At 34.7% G+C, this 8,264-nt stretch overlaps 1 long non-coding RNA gene across 1 annotated transcript; it reads right to left on the reverse strand.

Annotated features, from left to right (window-relative positions):
• Positions 1-770: 770 nt before the first annotated feature.
• On the reverse strand, positions 771-7,556 carry LOC134233287 (uncharacterized). The gene is made up of 2 exons (XR_009984960.1): positions 7,395-7,556; positions 771-1,929 (listed from the first exon to the last, which is right to left on the reverse strand). It is a non-coding gene; the product is annotated as an uncharacterized LOC134233287 (long non-coding RNA).
• Positions 7,557-8,264: the final 708 nt, after the last annotated feature.

Consider the following 8,264-nt stretch of genomic DNA (forward strand, 5'->3'; position numbering starts at 1 on the left):
CGACGGACAGTGTGGCCTTATTCACATGTATTGACTTTTACTTCCTTTCCTTTTTTTCTCAAATTTCTTCTATATAATCTACTCATTCTAGTATATGAATGTATTGAGATGTACGACAGTGTGGTTCACATGTATTGACTTTTACTTCCTCTCCTTTTTTTCTCAAATTTCTTCTATATAATCTACTCATTCTAGTATATGAATGTATTGAGATGTACGACAATTACAATGGAAGTTAATCCTTTCATTTTCAAAACAAGATGGAATGGAATGCAACCCCCATTCGAATTAAATTCATGTCTATTAAGGACATACACAACGTACCTTACCTACTGATAATTTTCCAAGATATTCTAAATTTAAACTTATAATATCATTAAATGTTCTTGGACAAAAAATCAGCATGCGTTTCCAGGGGTTTTGAAAAGATATCGAATTTTGAAAATTTTTGCATTATTTAAATAAAAATGTACAAAAATTATAAAACATGAATTCCAGATTTTTTTCCATCAAAAATTGTTTAAGAAGAGGTGTACAAATCCATATATAGACATTAAAAATATTGCACACAGGCCCTTCATTTAGTGGAACTCTTCAACTCCAAGGCAGAATCCAAAAAAGTTAAAACTACGTTGCGTATGACCTTAACATGAAAGTCAAGAAATTTTACTGAAATTCTAAAGGACATTATGTACTCCTTTAATTAATATACTATTATATGAACCTTTCTCCTTCCACAGAAGCCAATTTGGATATAAAAGCATAAAGTGTACACTTAAACTTGTTTTATTTTCTTCCTTGCATGGTCATTTCAACATAAAAGTATTTGTACATACATTTTAAAAATTTGTATTATGACAAGGGATAATTTTCACTGAGTGATTAACAAATTCTTCAAAATTCTAAACAAAATATGATAAATCTTCTACAATTGTTTCTATTAAAGAGCTTAACATTAATGGACTGAAGAAAATAATGCATTCCTTTTGAAAATAAAATAACCTAACAAAACCTGCTTCAGCTGTGTATTGTATATGAATATCCATCCACTGATCTCCAAGTAGACATGATTGAAGAATTGTGGTTCTATGAACTATCATTTGGCAAAGAAAAATTCTGTACATTTTAGTTTTAAAATTTGGTCATTTTTTGTATAATTTTATAAGGAGCTCTCCTTCTAAAGGAGATCAATATAGTCTAAAAATGGCCACAACCACCAGCCATATATAAATTTCCTTCTTATGAATTCTGGCATGTGGTAATTTGAAGAAAAAAATGAATTGAATCTAAATGATCTAGGCCACACTAATGAAAATTTTTGTTCGTCGGACCCACGCGCTTATTTAAACAAAACCATACAAATAATATTAATTTCAATTTCTCGCACCATAGGAATTCTGTGCTATTTTCTGTTCCATTTCCGCTCTATTTATTGTATTTTATATCTGCTTACTCTGTAAATCAGAAAAAATATAATTGTCCGCTCAAATTTTCACGCTCCGCCTAAAAAATTGCCCAGCAAAGAGTAATAATATTATCATTTAACTGCTTGTACTTTTTTTAAATCAAATGTCCGATGAACAAGAAATTAAATTGGTGTGGCCCTACATAACTTTTTAAGCTTTGTGAAAAATGGTAACACTACATGATTGTATATATAAAAAGAATAAAATTACATGTACATGCATTAATATAAATTATAAGGCAAAATAATCCATCTTTAGATCTATGGTATTGTTGATATAATATTCAGACATAAAGTTCTTTAATTTTCTTTATGACTAATGCCTTCATTTTTTTACTTCCTTAATGTCAAATCAAATCCTTTAATGGTAGTGCTTTGGGTCATGTTGCTGTGAAGATACATCGGAAATATGCAGTTTTCTTCTTCTCCCTGTCGTTTGGAGTTTTAAGGTACCGAGATAATACCTGAAATTAGAAAACATCATTTCTGAGCATTTAAAGCAATGTAATCAAGCAAATTCAAATAATTGTGGTCCCTCGCTTTCGGTGTCTTAGTTTGTAAGGTGCTATTATATATAGCATATTGTGTTAAATATTAATTCCCTATCATATATTGTCAATTCCAAAGCAATATTTTGAATTAAGGTCAAATAAAAAGGTCAAGGATTATAATCATTCCAAGGTCCGAAACATCTCGATCTTGTCTCACAAAAGGGACATCAAAAATGAAAACCAAAATCAAAAGTTACAATGAAAACAAGAGGCCCATGGGCCCACATCGCTCACCTGAGCACATGGGCTAGTTAAAAAAACACAAGTCAGCTCAGTATTGAAGTTTACTTGTTGGGGGGGGATGAAATTTTTTAATACTTGAGAACTCGCTTGATTAAAATTATATGTTATACATGTACTGCTGAAAATTCACTTCAAGTGAGTTTTTTAACTGTAGATATAACTAAAAATGGTTGGGAGGTGGATAAAATATACACTATTTTATACAGAATAAGTCCAGAATTAGGAATGGAAAGGTAGTTGATTGACCAATGCTAGAAAATGGAAAAATTTTCCCCAAAAGTGCGCAAACAATGCCCCGTAAATTCCACCTTTTTTGCATTACGGGACCTGTAGCGTTAGAGTCAGACAAATTATATAACCATAGTGCTACAGATCTGCAGCTAAATTTTGCCATACTTGAAAAGATATTACTTGATCTCCCATTGTGACCCCTCGTTAACCCTCCCTAAACCCAAGAGATCATGTTATGAACAAACTTGAATTAACTCTGAGGATATTTCCATATTAATATCACAATCATAGCTTTGCTGATCTTGAGCAAAGGATTTTAAAAAAAAATTCCTATATATTTCTATATAAAAATTTGATCAGCCAGTGTGGCCCTGCCCTACCCCCGGGTGTCATGATTTGTACAAACTTGAATCTACACCACCTAAGGATGCTTCGACAAGAGTTTTATCTTTCCTGGCCCAGTGGATTTTTTAAGATTTTTCCTATATATTCTATGTAAACCTTTGATCAGCCATTGTGGCACCGCCCTACCCCGGTGAGTCTTGTTTTCATTGTAACATTTGATTTTGGTTTTAATTTTTGATGTCCCTTTTGTGAGACAAGATCGAGATGTTTCGGACCTTGGAATGATTTTAATCCTTGACCTTTTTATTTGACCGGGGCTCACCTGAGCACATTGTCTAGGAAAAAGCACAGATCAGGTCAAAACTGAAAAATTGAGAGGGGGGGGGGGTCGCTTGGTTATGATTTGAACAAACTAAAATATACATTAAGGGGGTTGATTCCATATAAATATCACTAATCATGGCTTTGAAGTACTTGAGAAGAAGATTTAAAAAGATTTTCATATATATTCTTATGAAAGAGTTTCATCGGCCATTGTGGCCCCATCCTACCCCTGGGGGTCATGATTTGAACAAACTTGAATCTACACTACCTGAAGATGATTACACATGAGTTTCATCTTTCCTGGCCCTGTGTTTCTTGAGAAGAAGATTTTTAAAGATTTTTCCTATATACTCCAATGTAAAACTTTGATTGGCCATTGTGGCCCCACCCTACCCCTGGGGGTCATGATTTGAACAAATTTGAATCCACACTACCTGAATATGATTCCGGGTGAGTTTCATCTTTCTTGGCCCAGTGGTTCTTGAGAAAAAGATTTTTAAAGATTTTTCTTATATACTCCTAGGAAAACTTTGATCAGCTATTGTGGCCCCATCCTACCCCGGGGTCATGATTTGAACAAACTTGAATCTACACTACCTGAAGATGATTACACATGAGTTTCATCTTTCCTGGCCCAGTAGTTCTTGAGAAGAAGATTTTTAAAGATTTTTCCTATATACTCCTATGTAAAACTTTGATCGGCCATTGTGGTCTCACCCTACCCCTGGGGGGTCATGATTTGAACAAGCTTGAATCTACACTACCAGGGTCTGACAAATCCCATTGCCCTTTTTTAAAAACGCCCGGGGCTAGTGAATTTTTAAGGGGGAGAGGCAAGTGAATTTTTTTAATAGGTACATGCCCGTGGGCAAGTGACTTTAAAAAAAATCAATAAATATTTTTAACAAGAGGCCCACGGGCCTTATAGGTCACCTGAGTTTCATGTAACAACTTTCATGCAATTTTCAACAACTGATTTGGTTTGTGTTTTAAACCAGAGGCCATGAAATTCATAAATTTTGCAAAGAGGCACTACTGCTTATCATAATTATACACTTAGCATTATGCTTACTAGATAGTCACTTAACACATAAGTATTTAGAGTAAAAGTTTGATGATTGTAAGAGAAAAATGCACTTCCATTCTAAACCATGCAAAAATCCCCATCCAACAGAAACCACAGACCCTGGGGAAGAACATATTTCAAAATTTTATCATATAACTATGTTATTACATCAAATATGGTTGATTAATACTAATGAGTAAATTTCAAAGTACCCCATTTCATTTTCAGACTAGCGTTGTAACCCCCCCCCCCACACACACACACACACTTGATACCCAACGTTAACCCTCCCTAAACCCAAGGGGAACAAACATGAAATTAACCATATTTCCTATTAATGGTTCTTGAGCTAAGGATTTAAATATATATATATATACTTAGATCAGCCATTGGCCATAATACCCAGGAGCATGATTTGACAAAGATTTTCAAAGAATTTATGTAATGTAGAGCCTTCCTCTCCTTAGACCTATATATAGCTAAACCCCTGACCTAGGGGCCATGAAATTAACATATTTGGAAGAACCTTTATCATTATCTGGCCTATGTACTTAGTTTATTTATTTAATACTCAGGATCAGAAGAAATTTTTTTTAAAAAAATGCATTTTCACTAATAAATCTATATAGCCCCGCCCTAGCATATATACTAGAATCCCTGACCCCTGGGGTCATGAATTCACAAATTTGAATCTACACTACCTGAAGATGATTACACATGAGTTTCATCTTTCCTGGCCCAGTGTTTCTTGAGAGAAGAAGATTTTTAAAGATTTTTCCTATATGCATTTTCTATGTAAAACTTTGATTCGGCCACTACCTGAATACCCGGGTGAGTTTCATCCCTATCCCCAGGGGGTCATGATTTGAACTAGGAAAATTTGAAGCTACACTACCTGTGAATGCTTCCACATACCTGTTTCACATGAGTTAAGGCTGGCCCAGTAGTTCTTGAGAAGAAGATTTTTAAAGATTTTTCCTATATATTTCTATATAAAACTTTGATTCCCGCAAGCTTGTACACCCCGCCCTACCCCCAGGGGTCATGATTTTTTTAATGTAACAAATTTGAATCTACACTACCCAGGAAAATGCTTCCATATAACTATTACTTGAGAAGGGGGGGGGGGGAAGTGGCAGTGGTTGATATGAGAAGAAGATTTTTAAAGATAATTCCCTATAAATATCATAAGGTTTCATATATTCCTATGTAAAACTTTGCCCAACCCTACCCCCCATTATTGGCCCCTCCTTGAGAAAAAGATTTTTCCTAGCATATATTCTTATGTAAAACTTTGGGCCATTTTGGCCACATGATACTGGCCCAGTGTTTCTTGAGAAGAAGATTTTAAAAGATTTTTCCACTATATTCCTATGTAAAACTTTGATCGGCCATTTTGGCCTAACCCTACCCCCGTGGGTCATGATATGAATTAATTTGAATTTACAAATATGATCAACATAAGTTTCAGCTTTTCAGGCACATCTTGAGAAGAAAATTTTAAAAGATTTTTCCTATATATATTACTATGGAAAACTTTGGTCGGCCATTTTGGCCCCGCCCAACCCCAGGGGTCATGATATGAACAAACTTGAATCTACACTACCAGGAATGTTTCCCCATAAGTTTCACTTTCCTGGCACAGTATTCTTGAGAAGAAGATTTTTAAAGATTTTTCCTATATATTTCTATATAAAACTTTGGTCGGCCATTGTACCCCTCATGATATGAACCCTATACTACCTGTGGCTTCCATATAAATATGTCATGCTATTTCGAGAAGAAGATTTGAATTTTCCTATATACTATGTAACACTGGCCGGCCATTTTGGCCCCGCCCAAATCCACACTACCCGAAGATGCTTTCATTTTATGGCACAGCTTTGTTATTCTTGAGAAGAAGAATATATTTTTGCTTTTATCTCGCCCAACCCTTGGGGTCATGGAACAAACTTGAATCTACACTACCTGAGGATGTTTCCCCAAAAGTTTCATCTTTCCTGGCACAGTGGTTCTTGAGAAGAAGATTTTTAAAAGATACCACCATTTTTTCATTAATTCCTTGAATGAGGGCATGGCCCTTCATTTGGACTTGAATCCCCTTCACCCAAGGATGCTTTGTGGCAAGAGTGGTTCTTGAGAAGAAGTCGAAAATGTGAAAAGTTTACAACGACGACGACAACAACGACGACAACGACGACGACAGACAACGGACAAATTGTGATCAGAAAAGCTCACTTGAGCCTTTGGCTCAGGTGAGCTAAAAAAATCAATAAATATTTTTAAAAATATTATAGGACAGGAGTCTGAAGTTCTTATCGTCAAAAAAAAAAAAATCCGGAAAGAAATTTTCCTACCTTCAACTAAAATACACCATGATGGCAATATGTTTTGGGGGGACACACTTAAACTAATAGATCTGGGCTTGGCCTAAAAAATCTTGCAACAAATTCAGTATTCGGAGCGTTTTACTATTTATTCAAGTTAAGAAATCCAATCTGCTTGACGACTACAGGCCGTTTCTGGCCCTTTTTCCACTTTAACAGCTCATCCTGGACTCCATGCCACTAAACTGGAAGTAAATCTCGCAGTGTATATTTGACGTCTATGAACATGATCATGATGATGAAAGCTTGTTCAAATGAAATAAAATAAATAATTATTCAACATATTTTGATTCAGTTATTTTAAACATATTTAAGAAAACTTTAAAAGTTATCAATTCTTTTTCTTACTTGTAAGACGATATGTACCAGGAACAGATAATTCTATTTTTACACGGTGCCAAATTTAAATCATTGAAAAGCCAAGTCAACAAAGAGCCAAACAGCTTGTCTTACCGACCTGATGAGGCATTATTTTGCTTTAAAAATATATTTTTTTTAATTGATCACATATGGAAACATAATATTGTAAATGAAGATTTACATGCAATTTTTTTCTTTTCTTCAATTACGTCAAATATTCACTGCGATGTTCACTTCCAGTTTAGTGGCATGGAGTCCACTCCATACTCCACTAATCAACCTCTTTCAAATGACACCAAGGTCAATGACTTTGTGACCTTGACTGTGACCTTAATGCTAAAAATAGCTTTTTCCAAACTTTGTTGCCGCCGGGCGCATAGTGTTTCACAAACACATCTTGTTTTTTTTTATGGTCTACTTACCCTCTATACTAGTACTGTGTGTACATCTGTCCTCCACATTCAGCTTAAGTACAGGATCTTGGCTAGAAGTTGACAAAAATTCAGGATACCTGTAATTTAAAGAAATATCAGTAAGAATGTGCTGCAAATCACATATTCCATATAATATCAAATATGACACTATACCGGGGCAAAAAAATATACATGACTGTACTCAAGTTTCCTGTCACCTGACCTATCCTCCATTTTACTCTCCGAACCTCATAGTTTTTTTTTCACGTTTTCATTTTTTTTGCTATTTTCCCGAAATGTTTAAATCGGCCAACAATATTAAATGTTTTTTACAGATGAGTTTCAGAAGCGTTTTAATACAAAACTTGGGCAGACCTGTCAAAAAAATTATTGAACATACCAATGAGAAGTATGAAAGCCCTAACACCAACTGTGCAAAAGTTATAAGTTATAACTAAGGTTGAAGAGTGATATATTTTTGTAAAAGTGGTCAAACTTCAAGGTCAAGAGGTCAAATTTGGTGGTGGTGGTACCCAAAGAAGGTCTTGTCACAAGAAATACAAGTGTACAGCAGTGAAATATGAAAGCCATAGCCCCACTCACTCCAAAGTTATGAGCAAGGTTAAAGTTTTTGAGGATAAACAGCCAGATGGACTACAGGGCAAAATCTATTTACCATATGCATGAAGAGTAGAAAGGACAAAAATTTTTATCAATTTTTATCTATTGTTTATCATATGTATTTGAGATTATCATCTAGAGCAACAAACAAATGAAAAAATTAATCTCAATATGTTATGTCGCGACTACCAATGAGTACCTCGCAGTTATCTAACTTACCTCCGCTCTTTTGCGAGGGAGTCAAGAAAAGTCTAAATT

This window comes from Saccostrea cucullata, unplaced genomic scaffold (genome assembly GCF_032062105.1).
Source record: "Saccostrea cucullata isolate Sc308-1 unplaced genomic scaffold, CSIRO_AGI_Scuc_v1 ctg16402, whole genome shotgun sequence".
NCBI lineage: Eukaryota > Metazoa > Mollusca > Bivalvia > Ostreida > Ostreidae > Saccostrea > Saccostrea cuccullata.